This window comes from Prorops nasuta, unplaced genomic scaffold (assembly GCF_024137725.1).
Source record: "Prorops nasuta isolate Cenicafe-Biocafe unplaced genomic scaffold, Cenicafe_Pnas_1.2 PNAS00003, whole genome shotgun sequence".
Classification (NCBI taxonomy): Eukaryota; Metazoa; Arthropoda; class Insecta; order Hymenoptera; family Bethylidae; genus Prorops; species Prorops nasuta.
The window spans coordinates 4,942,150-4,955,872 of record NW_027116800.1 but is presented as its reverse complement, the minus strand read 5'-3'; the positions used below and the strand labels follow the sequence as shown (position 1 = coordinate 4,955,872).

The window sequence follows — 13,723 nt, the reverse complement described above, 5'->3', positions numbered from 1 at the left end:
TGTGCTAAATTGGCTCGAAAAAGTTTGCGTCAAGTATTTTCTTCAGCCCTCGACTCTCGAAGGAGGGTCGACTTGAATGATATGCACCCAAGCGGTCTCTTTTACTCGGTTAGAAATTGCGGGACACTATCCGTTCTTACGCCATCACGATCAAGGATTGTCAAATCGCGTTAAACTCCCCTTCGATCGGCGATTATGTTCAACGAACCTTTGGCACTTACGCACAACGTCACGTACCATTCTGGATTTTAACGATCCAAGCCGTTTCGTCGACGTAGGAGAGGAACTAACTTCCTGCCGGCGACGAAAGCATTAACAAATGGCTAGAAAGTTTAGTTCATTAACTCTCGCTCCATTCCTTTTGGACTATATAAGTTTGCGCCTGTAAAAAATGAAATGAATGATTTCCTGAGAGAGAATTCTTTCCCTTCGCTTATTCTCTCTCTCTCTCTCTCTCTCTCTCGCTTTTGGAAAATAAATTAACAGACCCTCGTTTTACAGACGTCTAAAGTTACATTCTCCATACGTATATACAGAGGAATCACTAATCGATTCAACAGCCTAATTTCACTACTGTTCTAAGCAGTATAATTTTATTGCAGAAGAGCTATAACCTATTCTCCTTTCAATCATAAGTATAAATAAACTTAATAATTCGAGTTTAGCGACGTTCCATTATTTTTTACAAGTAGGAATTTTCATTAGTTCGTATAATGCCTATAATGGCCAGGCTTCTTCGTTCCCAGCGTTCCATATCTTCTACCTCCTCGAGATCTTTTCCAGAGCTGTAAGAAAAATCAATATTAAATTATGAGCTTGCATCTCAGCGTTGCTCACGTAACTGTCGCATTAGTGAAGGTCGATCGCAGAGTTTGACTCTTTTTTCCTGTAAATGACATTGGTCTAACTTTAATAAAGCGCAGCGATCGTATCGAGCACAATAACTTTCTTGTTTTATTTTTTATTTTTTATTCTTCGTCTATACTAAATTGGTTTCTGTCGGTATGCTGTACTAATGCGACAGCTGAGATATTGGCTACTTAAGAGATTTTTCTAAATTATACAGTGTTAATAAACATTATTTAGTCTGGATAGCCAAGCCAGCTGCTATATCGATCTTCCGTACCCTCTTTAGTGCCACTAAAAGAGGTGAAAAAAAGGAAGAGAAAATGTCCGCGAGGTAGACTAATCCCGCGGGATAAGGCTATCCCCATTGCATTAACATAGTCCCCGCGCGGGATGATCCTGCCTCGTTTGCAGGATACTCGCTGTGAGAAACGAGCTGATAAGAAGAGACTGATCTCCGCAAGGGCAGCAACAGCCACCAGCAAGAGGACAACTGGTAGACAGGACGAGCAGGTAATTGTATATTTGCATAGATTCCAGGGAGATAAACGTCCTTTCGCTGCCTCGCATCTCGCTTGACCAGTAGTACGGCTAGTGATTACGCTTTTATCCGACACCATTTATCCAATCGACGTCTATGTATAGCTTCTGTGTAAATAAACACACACGACTTATCCACAATTTCACATAAGCTGCTCTTTTTAGCGTTATTGCAATTCGATGATAAATATATACATACGTAATGCAACGAATGATAAAAGAGGAAACATGGGCAAATCGCACTCGAATGGTGAGTTTGATTTTTTATTGTTTGATTCAATAATAAAATGGAAGGTGGAACGAACGACGGAGGCGAGGACTCGCGTGTTCTTTCTATTCCGTCTTATCGCCAGCTCTTTTATCCGTGTTGCTTCGGCAAAAGTGTTTCCAGCGAGAACTCAAGGAGGTACTTGCGCGAGTAGAATTCACGAAGTTTATAAAATGGCGCGCTGGTTTTAGAGTCCTGAAGTAAGTGGGGTTGTGGGGGGAGGGGGAGGGGTTGCTTTGAACGGAAGGAGAATAAACGGGTGGCGTGGCGCGGGGAACTCGCTACACCCTCGATCTAGGTTAGAATCTTCGAGCCCCGTCCGCAGTGCTGCTGCTGTCATTTCCTACTGGCACCCCATTGTCCTTAGGCTTATCTCCTCGAGATCCTTCGGGGCACGGTCTTTCTGTCTCCTGGCAGGAAGTATCGAAACTCCGCAAGTCCCATTTCCATGTCTCTGAGGTACGGGATGGATGCCTCAAATCGATACACAGAAAACACAAACCCACTACACAGACCAACGATTTACATAATTGCGTGACGAAACCGGTGAAACTATAAATCAGATTGCTTGGCCCTCTCAAGCAGTTTAACGTATGCCAATCAGTTAATTGCTCGAGATGTACAGATGGATATATATATATATATATATATGCATGATTATTTAGAAATTCAATAAAACCTGTGAATTATTTGCGGTAACACAATTAATTTTAATTCCATCTGGTAATCCTTGTACGCAGTGCACGCGCGCATGCAAAGACAGACGTTTCCTTCGATGACGGAATGATGGAGTTTTTGGCGAGCAAAGAGGCGCGAAACGAGGGTCACTGGAGGACATGGAGGGGAGTACCTTCATTATCCTGGCGTCTTTTCGTCTGTCTCTCCCTGGCCTGAAGAGCCCTTAGGAAACCCTTTTCAAGCAACGATCGAATTTCACTGCATGGCAAATCGTTGAGCGAAAGCTGTAGAATCGATTGTGCGTAAAGCACAGTTATTTCTAAGGAGGAATCGAGAGCTTCTTGCCATCGTAACCCTCATCACCTTGCCTAGAGACATCAGATAAAAAGCAGTCCATGATCCAGAAACCTCGACTGAGATAACACGGCAAATATACTATCTTCAGAACTATACCATATCATATATATCATTCAACGAAATCAAAACAAAGAAACTGCTCGAATAGAATCTGACGATTTGCCAATTTATATACATATAATATGTAAGCTGCGGTTTAACATGAACATTAAAATCAATGGCTGAATGAGGGAGTAATCTTGTAGCTTTGCTAGTTGGAGTACCAATATATAAGGAAGCGTTGGAACGTGAGGAGAGCTAATAGCTAATAAACGATATTAAGCTGGTATATATAGTGCTAGAAGGAGAGGAACCCAGAGAAAGAGAGAGAGAGAGAGGAGGATGAAAAAGGTAGTAAATAAAAGGGTGGAAAGAAAAGCTTCTTGACTTTTCGGTGAGCGAATCACGTGAGAATCTCAAGTTGGGAAAGAGCAGCGGGAAGGGCTTCGTTACGGATTGTTCGGAAACCGAGTTGCAGGAGGTGGGGGAGGGAAGGGGCAGATAGAAGCAAAGGATAGGGAGAGGGTAAAAGCAAGATCTTCGTCTCGTAGTAGTTCAGGCTGTTCAGGTAGAGGAGGAAACGACCTCTTGTCGGAGCTCTCGGAAACCTGTCGTTTGATAGCCGCTCTTAATGAAGTGGCCACGAGTGGCTCGCGTGAGAAATCGCCTTTTTCAATAAGCACCGCTTCCCATAGCTCCTTTTACGAGCCACGAAAAACTTCCCCTTCAATTTTCCTCTCATCTCTTGAATTTCATATAGGTATACGCACGCACGACCGGCCGATGAATCCAAGTCGTTTTTCGCTGTATGAAATATCGTTCTGCGAACATGTTGTATATATATATATATATATACACAAAAGCTTATCTATAATAAGGGCAGCCTGAATGCCTGTCCAACTTCACCGGAAATACTGGGTCTAAGCCAAAAAGTCTAGACAAGACCTATTAACATATTATCGTATGCTAAACCGAGCACAAAAAGTCAGTCCAATGATGAATTTGCACAGCAGCAAACAGAATTTTCATTATAATCGTGCATAGCGCTTCCCTTCCTTATGCTGACGAGAGAAGAGGGTGCAAATAACCTCCACGGAGCATGTGTATAGTATATACATATACAGTGTATGAGAGAAAAGTGATGCAATGCAGCAGCAATTGCAGTTAATTACTATGCGCCGTTTATCCTTGCGGAGCACGAATAGAAGATTGGAGAAGGCGAGCTAGGGAATCGATTGCTCTATCTATAGCGAAGAAGACACGTTTAATTGAGATCGGACTACTTGCGTCTAGAAGAAAGGGAAGAGAATGGCTTGTGAATAGAGATTAAAAAGAGAGAGAGAGAGGAAGAAATTGCTACTGCAGTATACAAGTGAATTAAAGCTTGTCGGAGAAAATCTACCGAAACGAAGGGATACATGACTCGCTGAGCGGCATAAACGAATTGACCAATCGAATTCCCGTGCACGTTCCCTATTCTAATTTAGCTTCGGTGTCTGCATCTGTATTAATTCCATCATTCTTTTTCCTTTGCTTGAAAATTTTCACATCCTATCGAATTGGATCTGCCATAGATCGAAGGAAGGAACAGCAGCCAATCTTCGATGGGAAATGAAGAACTCTCGAGGTTTCCCCGTTATTTGTTTGTTTATATAGGTTTGACCTAGGACGCCGAAGACACGAGAGGGCGAGTAATTTATATAGCCCCAGTACATTACAGAACGGAAGTGCAGATGCTTCTGTCGAGACGGACAGCGTTCGTCTTGCGGGAGACATAATAAAATACAGAAGAGAGGATCGACGCTCGAAGGGGCTAAGTGGGTAATGTAATGGCGCCCGGTTAACGCGAAAGCGTCCAAAATGGAGAAGGGTGGCGCCATAGGAATTTCAGCTATTTCCTTAGGATTGTCTCAGGAACGTATTTTTCGAGGGTGACTTCGTCGATGGGATGGGCTGCGAAACCCACGATCTCGCGTAATCTTATTTGCAATATATTACCCAGCAGAACTCTCTACTTATTCCCTTTCCTCGATCCCGCCTCTCCTCGCACGCTTAATTCCAACGATCGAATCGGATTCATCTATGAAAATTCCACACGGAAAAAACGTAAAACCTTCTTCGTCCTCCCATTACTGATATTGATCTTGATTATGCAAAACTATGCAAATATTGTCAGAATTCAGGAGTTTACGACAGCAAAATTGATGCTAATGATATAAAGGTATGTAAGAAGCAGAGAATCAGCTGTACATTATTATTATATTATTATGTCTGTAAGGATTAATTCAAAGCGAGAATAAAATCATTTTATCCATGACCTCGTATAATCTTGTGATAAAGGATAATTGCAAGTTAATAAATCACGGGTTCTGCGGGGGCCCGTGATATCTTTGTCCGGGAAGTTGGCGTTTTACGTAATAACAGGCGCAATGGCTGCTGGACGGTACACACAATGTGGTCTCTTTTAATAATTCTACAGAAACGCTAGGCCTGGCTGACTTATGGCTCAAGTTTTTGGCCACGAGCAATTTAACCAGGAAAACTCGGCCTCTGCCCTTAGACACAAAGTTTTTGGAAAGTCGCGCCGGGAACGGTCCACCAGCTCGTTTATATTGGTCCCTTTCGCTCCCCGGCTTGGTCCCTTCTTTGCGATGGTTTAATTATCGCCTGTAAATTAGCCAACGAGAGGAGGAGACACCGATGATGGAAAAGGGATGACAAAGGGGGCAGGGACTCCGATAAATCTCGACTTCTCCGCTACCTATAAATCGCAACTTGCGCCACGTAGTTTTGCACCAATCGACTTCTTTGGCTTCTTAGGATTCCACCGGGATCCGCATGATGAGACAACCACTCGACACCTTGCCGCTGAGAGAGACACGATACCCGATACATTTCACCGTGAAACTTCTTCTTTCTCAAAGTATCTTTGCTCTTACAAAGTATTTCTTTTTTATAAACTTTGCTTTTCTGCGACACCAAACTGCTCTGTAATCAATTAAAGTACTTGATAGGATCAAGTCCTCTTCTAATGAAGTACCGAGCCCTGACTTTTTGCATTATTTTGAAAGAAGCAAATTTGACAGAGTTTCTTCGATTATATCGATGGAGCAAAATTGTGTTTTTCACTTTTAGAATAGCTACCTATCAATATTATGTTAATAAAAGAAAAGCGTCGATTGGATTCGTTAAAATGATACACTTGCTTGGTAATGTGTTACATGCCAGTTTCTTTTTTATTGGTTGTTAGAACCTCGTGCAAAGTCCCTCCATTATTGCGAGAGTTGACTTTACCTGAAACAGAAATAAGGGGAAAAAGTGAAAAATTGCAGCTGCAGTAATTAAGAAGAACCTTAATCTAAATTGTACAGAAGATAAAACGGCCGGATTGTGCTACAATTACACAAGCCCAAGCTACAAATTATATTCGGCCTGATCCTCCTTGAGAGCCGGTGACTCCAACTAGGTCCTTATAATCAAGGCTAATTATTGTATGAGCGTTAATTACGGTGTAAATGATAAAACTTATGTCCCGTCCGTTCCGAGAATTTGGATTCCCGCTTGTGCGATAACCAATGAAATGTAGTAATAATACAGAAGACCACATATGCTCCAATTTTTACCCTCAATTTATATTCGTGGTAGCCGTAAAACATACCACTGAAAACAGTATTTTTAAATGAGAAATAGAAATTTTAGGAAATCAATCACAAGTAAAATTGGCTGTCAGCAGTGAGAGGACTGGTAGGTTTTATTTATAAACCTTGCGTTTTCCAATTAAATCCAATAATGTGAAGTAAACAGTATATTGATTGCACACGCACGGGCGGTACTCGACGATTGTTTAACCTCAAAAACCGCAAGGCTTGTAAACTGATAGTATCTCGAATAATAGCTTATATATATATATATATATATATATATGCAATAGCTAGATGAAACGATAGAATTAATTGTACAAAAAGAAAAAGAGATTTCTTTCCAGAATGAGTTATTTGGGGACGACGAATGCGAGCATTGACTTTCGCAGTTTGGTCGTTTGCAAGCCTCGTCCTTTTACATCCCTCTAGTCTTTAGTTTGCCGATGCGTCGCTTTAGGGGGAGAAAGTGGTTGAAAGAAGCAGCCAACGAGGTAAAATTCTAGTTGCATAGGAGAAAAACAAAAGTGAGTTACGAGCGGAGGGTTCGTTCTAGCCGAGCGAGTAGCTATATTCCGATGCTGGATAATTTGTACGATACATTTGAATTTCCCGCCAGTACCCTTACTACTGACTGTTCGTCCGACCACGCGTCGCTTTCTTCCTTCCCCCTCCCCTTTCTTGGCCATCAGGGATTTCCATTAGCTAATTACCGTATAACCGACGCACGCCTGTGTATGGGTTAGCCCCTTGCTCTCACGCCTATACATATATGTAGTAGGTATATCTACCGCATACCGATATCACTCGTTCACTCAGAAATATCCAATATAAAATATCTAGCAATCTCACAGCCATTGCGCAATCGTTTCTACTTTACTCTTTCCACTGTATATATATATATTCACGAGCTAATCTACGCTATATTTTCATTAGTTATAGCTCAAAGATGGAAAGAGACGAATAATATAATTAGCAGCGAGATGGGGATTTCAGATAGGTAACACGTCCTGGCTACTGGCAAAGGGGTCGAAAGGATAGCTAGCACCACACACAGCCGGTGATGAAGCAGCAGGCGATTGAAAGTTGCGATGTGATGTTGAGCATTCGCGTTTCTAATCCCCGATAAGCAAACAGCCCGGCCTCTCATAAATCTCTCGCGACGGTTTCCGAGGTCTCCGCAGCTATCGCATATCTATGAGTTTGTTTATTAATTATCACCACCCCAGGCTTGTATACGCACGATCCCATTACGTTTCGACAAATACAGCATGGTAAACTGCGAAATCCGATCCAAATACATATATTATAATATACAATGAGAAACACACACAGCTCTGCCCTTCGTACAAACTATGTATATATATATATATATATATATATATTACTATCACCATCGAGCAGCTGTAACGTTAGAGTTTTAGCGCTGTACGATAAAAGTAACGAAAACTGCAAGATTAATGAATGAAAACAATTATAAAGTTGTAGCATGTACCGCAGTAACGAAACGACAAACTGAGTAGACGGGTATTTGATTAGCCGATAATGAAAATTAGAAGAGCTATAGTTTGGCGTAGGATGTGGTGTGGACTGAGTAAACTCGATCGTTAGCAAGATCGTTTCATTAATCTTTGTCGGGTCGGCCGAATCACCGGTTCACTAATTCCCATAATTCAATTAGCCGCACCCCGCATTGGCCCTCGTGCACTGCTTACAAGTCTGCGCATAAGGAAGCTGGGAAGAAGGGCTGGTTGGGTATTTACGGATTACGTTGAAAAGTTAACAGCGTGTGGCTCTCCGAGAGGCGACGCGACGTTACACCGACGCTACGCACGTATATATATATATATATATATATATATATATATATTCGCACAGTACTGCCGCCGCGTCGCTGCAGGAAACCATGGCGAAACGGCTATACATCAAAGGCTACCCTCTAAATCGTAACGACGTTCGCCGTTTCGCCCCCGTCGATTCTTCTTCCCCGACTACCCTCGAAGCACTTCTTACGCTAGATGTCTTAATTTTCACTCTTGTCCTTCTATCACAACCCTCGCTCTACGAAAAATGCCAACTTTAGCCCCAACCACTCTTTTCTTCCTAACTTATATTCTTAGACCCCGAAGACCTTCTACTTGAATTGATTGCTCCAGTGAATGCTTGTACTTTGCATTCCAGCGATTCACTTTCTTAGATTAAAACATTTTGTCGTTCTATATCGTTTGTAGCTTTGACAATGTATAGCAAGAGAAAAGGATAGGCTAGCTCGGTCCAGCAGTGTTTAAATAGCTACGATATAAAATAATAGTTTAATGAAAAAATTCGTCATAGAAATGTTGAGTTTCCGAAACAAGCGATACCTTGTACATATATAAAGATATGTAACGTAGCAATAAAAGGACCATGACGCTATACAAGATCCGTTAATTAGTGTGTATATATATATATACACACATACATGTATACCTTTACCATCAGATCAATATTGGAACGGAGTGTGACAATAAACAGACATTTGAATACATTGTGTAAGATAGTGCTACATGAAGTGAGATATAGCACTCGCGTTTTACACACAAGGTGTCTTGACAAAAATTCTTCCTCTTGTGGCCTCTTTTATATGTATAATAAAGTACTTGCAATGCCTTATATATATAATCTGCAGGCATATATCAAAGCTTTGACATTTATTTATGGAAATATTTCATTGTGATAACAGATGATTTATAGTAATTTGACGAGTTTTTTTATCTAAAAAGAAAAGCAGCACGCGTGACAGCCGACTTCTCAGTTTGATATTTTTTTCACCCACTAAATCCTGATCTATAAATTAACGGATTCCTCAAGCTTTTTCTTTTCTTAATTGGGCCACGGATTAATCTCCGTCAGGCATTTTGCCGTGGAGATTTATTTGCGGAATGTCTCGAACGGAAAGAAGCGTTAAGATGAGAGGAAAAGAGAAAACGCAAAGGGACAAGAAAGATTACGAGGACTTAACTAAACGCCAGCCACTGTACTACAAGGATCACCCTTGACACGCTGACGTAAATAACTTCCGTTATAATCTCTCGTTCGTTTTTCCAGGCACAAGAAGCCATAAAGCGTCTGTTATTCGTTCTCCACGCGTGAGAAATAAAATATTATACATAATGTGTAAAAGAAAGTGTATATATTATCAAAATATCAGCCGTAGATATACATATAATTAGTGTATATAAACTTTAGATTACAATAGAAAAGGTATCTATACTAATACTACTTTGGAAAATGCCAGTTGGCAAACTCGAAAGAAGCAAAGCTTAAGAGCGCTTAAGACGAAAATCCAGGCAGACAGGCAAGGGCGTGGGGCGAGTAAGATTTTTTTAACACGGTACTCCACTCGGGAAATCGGTGAATGTCGAGCGTTGCTCAGGATTTCCCCCCGAGACGACTTGCTTCTGGAAAAGCGAAGCATCGTCGCGCGAGTATATAGTGGAACTCCCATAAGCCGAACAAGCGAAATTTACCCACAGTCGTAGAGCTTTCGAGCCTCGCAAAACCGTCGCGAGAATCCTCCTAAGGTTTCCCACCGACCTCTTTCAGTTTCCGCAAAATCGCTACTGACTGATGTGAGAGCAACAACTATGCTATAATACACCATATAGTATATGTATTTCTATATATTCAATTTTTTATGACGTAATATAATTGTCAAATAAATTGTTTTATCAGAAAACTCTATCGATATATCGACAATTCTATTTCAATTGCGTATGTGCATAGAGATGCGTATAATTGCAGAATAAAACGAAGGGAGCACACACACATAATTTTACATAAATGTACAACTAGAGAAAAAGTGTATATATGTACTTGCGTGTGTGCTCGAGAGCTAGAGCTTATATTAGTAGGTGCAGGATGTATCGAAAGCACGAGACCCGAATCGGGCCATAAATTCACGAATAGCGTTGCGCGGAACCGCGCGTACACGGCCTAGATATTCCCTCGCAGATTAAGTCACGAACTCTGTGGTCATGGTACACGCGTATATTTATGGTACCTCCGAGTTCCTCCGGTGGCCCATGGTACTACGTGCCGGTGGTGATCTATGAGAATCCACGCTGTTTCCTCGTGTGCTTTGCTCCTCTCCTGCGACTTTGACAACTGTTTTGGTAATCACGAAAGCAAAACGATCGATATTCCGTGTTTATCGAGACCAATGGCTGCATTACAAACCTCTCGTTAAGAAGGACAATTACTAATCTAAACTCGTAGAAAACTTCTTTAACACCGCATTCAATTGGTAGTTTATCATCGTATTAAACTCGATATACAAATCGAATATTCTATAGGAATTAGTGGTTTCGTGTGCACTGTATGAGAGTATCGGTTTCAACGGTAAACACTGAGAATTCAATACAAAGATCGTAGCCGTATTGGGTCTCTTATATTAGTCCCTCGGGATGTCTAGGGGGATACTCACGAAAATTTGTCTATACTTCGTGATCGAGAGTAAAGCAGGAACACAATAGAATGGGAAGAACCACAGTCAGCTATTATATACAGCAAAGCTTTGTCAAGTGCTATTTTCCAATTACGATGAGAAAGGAAAATTCAACGCTTATAGAAATAGAGCTTACCTTTCTAATATATAGTCTACGGTTTCAATGTCGATGAATGATTAATATAGCCATTGAAGAAAAATATAAATTACTTCGTTAAAGCCTTTTTCTTACTTGTAACCAGGAAGAAACTTCGAATTGAGCTAATCTGTTACGAAGATCTAATGAGCAAAATTAGTGTGGAATATTTATTTGTTCAAAGTCTGCAGAGAGAGAGCGGAAGAGAGCAACGGGTCGTGGAAGGTGGATGACGGAAAGATTCAAAGAACGCGCCAAGATGCTATAAATAATGCGCGTCTGAAAAACGATCCGAAGCAGCGAGCTTTTGTATGCAGTGGTTTTCTAGTTTATTTTCGCACGTCCAATGCTCAAACGTTTAACCCACATTCTTAAAATCCGTCGTTAAGACAAATCCATTCATGCTTCCAGTTCCAAAGAATCAATGCAGATTAAAAATAAGTATAAAGAACAAGAAAAGAAGGAAATGAAAAATGAATTTTGTTAAAGTTTTAATGAGGAAAATCCATCAGACATGAAAATATAATTTTATTATAAGTATGTAGATCGACATAGCATATTTTCGTTATGTGCGTTTCAAAGAAAGATATATTTTAGCACCTGGTGTAAACTGACTCGTGCGTAGGAGACGAAAATTGCATTTCAAGGCGTGGTACCTTTCCATTCATCATACACGAGCTGTCATTTGTCTCGCGACAGCTCCAGCTAATTTGGCCCTATGCACGACCTACGGTTCACCGAGTTTCGCTCCTGTGTCAACTTGCATAGTCAAACTTGTCCAGTTTTCTAGGATCAAACAGCGCGTTACTTTATCCAATATTAGTAGTAATGAATTTTCCTTTACTCTCTTTCTACTTTAAATATTAAGCCTATACTTATCAATACTATATAATTGCGTTTCGTCAAACTTCCTGTGGAGATAATGTTTTTTTAGCTTTATGTATAAAGTGTTCTCTGAAGTTTCTGTTAAGCGAGATATCTCCCTCTGCAATGTATTTAAAAATAAACACTTGCAAAGTTGCAAAACAAAATTTCTGGACTTTGTATAATTTTCTATTACTTTTCTTAAAGGCGCTCGAATTGTGTTCCACCGTATACACACGTCCGACATATTATATTGCAGTATTAAAGATGATACAGCACGTACACACACGCATACACACGTCTGAAATTTGATTTGCGAGATGTTCTAACGGCGCCAAGTCAGGAGGCACTTCTGGTTATGTCTTCATCTGTATTTCCAATAAAATTTACTTGCTTCATCGTCACAGAATAAGGCAACTGATATAATACACATAATTTTTATTTAAAAGAATAAACTTGACTTTAAAAAGATCTTGAAAATGTGAATTAAAATAAAGGCAAAATTTACTATTTTATATATATATACATAGAGCCGTGATCGAAAACTATAAAAATTTCATTGAGAGTATTGTCTCTATAAATACAAGGATTAAAGAGATATCCTGTGTAAAATAAATTTTTGAAGACCTTTCGTAAATACATTAATTATACGAGTGATGCGAGTCTTGAAGAAAATAGGAATAGTAGGCTTGTAAGTGGAATTGTGCACAGCGGTTGACTTGACGACTATTTGACCACAGTTTCAGGTGTAAGATTGGTGAGAGGCTTGCGAGTGAGAAGGGCTTTCCTGCGTGCTCTATTTGCTAGGCTAATGAATAGTTTTCAGGGTGGTGTCCGTCAGAGAGATGCCTAGTTTAGAATCGTCTGCACGACGAAAACTTGGACAACTCCAACATGACTTTGCAAACAACCTGATGTACGTGGAAGGGATCAGCTTGCAGGGGCTATGCGAGAGCAGAATAAATACACACACGCACACAAACATGAAAGGATTAAAGTGTGCCTTCTTGTTTATATCATATAATTTCATTCATGTATATTAATAGTTATTCATTTAGAACGATTTGATTAACAAAATATCAAACAAATTATTAAAAAAATAAATTGTAGTACACATAAAGATGGAAATGCTATAAATCTATATGGATAAAAGAAATTTGTTATTATGACATATAATTCTGCTGAAAAATTGTATAGATTTTTTATACATGGAATGAATTTGCATACTAAAGATAATTGATCAAGCTACGTATTAAAATGAAACGAAAACCGTAATTACGGTAAGTAGAGAGAGAGAGAGAGAGAGAGAGAGAGAGAGAGAATGGAGGGCGAGGGGGGAGTCGGGAGGATGTTGCAGGCTGAGAAGATGAAAATTTGGCTGCGGCGGCGAATGTTGCAAAGGATAGACTGAAGAAATTGAATCGAGAGAAGCGTCGGACAATTTTCTAACGCGCTCATTCGACCAGTGTAGCTGGAGATATTTTTAATTATCCGAATAATAAGCAAACGAGGCAAGTTCTCGTCTCAATGGTAAATGCTAATGGGCGCGCGATAATTAACTCGTCTAGATGCGAGTAAGGAAGCGAAGAAAGCGTAACGAGACTAGTGGGGAAGGCGTTTTTCACCGCGCGAGGCCACAAGCTCTGCACCTTATTCGGGCGAATGTTTAGTATTTTTGCCGTTATTCAGCTACGAAGAGTCGCGCGTTACAAAATTCATAACGAAGAGCAGTGATTTCTCCGAGGTAATTACACACGCTTCTCTATATCTCGTGCTATGCCCTGTACCCCGCTCTCCCTCATTTCTATACGCCCGTAAAATAGTAACATAGAATTTTTATCTCTAGGATCAACGTAAAAAACTCGACAGAT

General features: G+C 40.4%; 1 protein-coding gene across 3 annotated transcripts in view; it reads right to left on the bottom strand.

The window, feature by feature from the left end:
* The window catches only part of LOC136785671 (kinesin-like protein KIF26A), a 320,836-nt gene that overhangs the window by 108,841 nt on the left and 198,272 nt on the right, over positions 1–13,723 (bottom strand). The window lies entirely within an intron of this gene.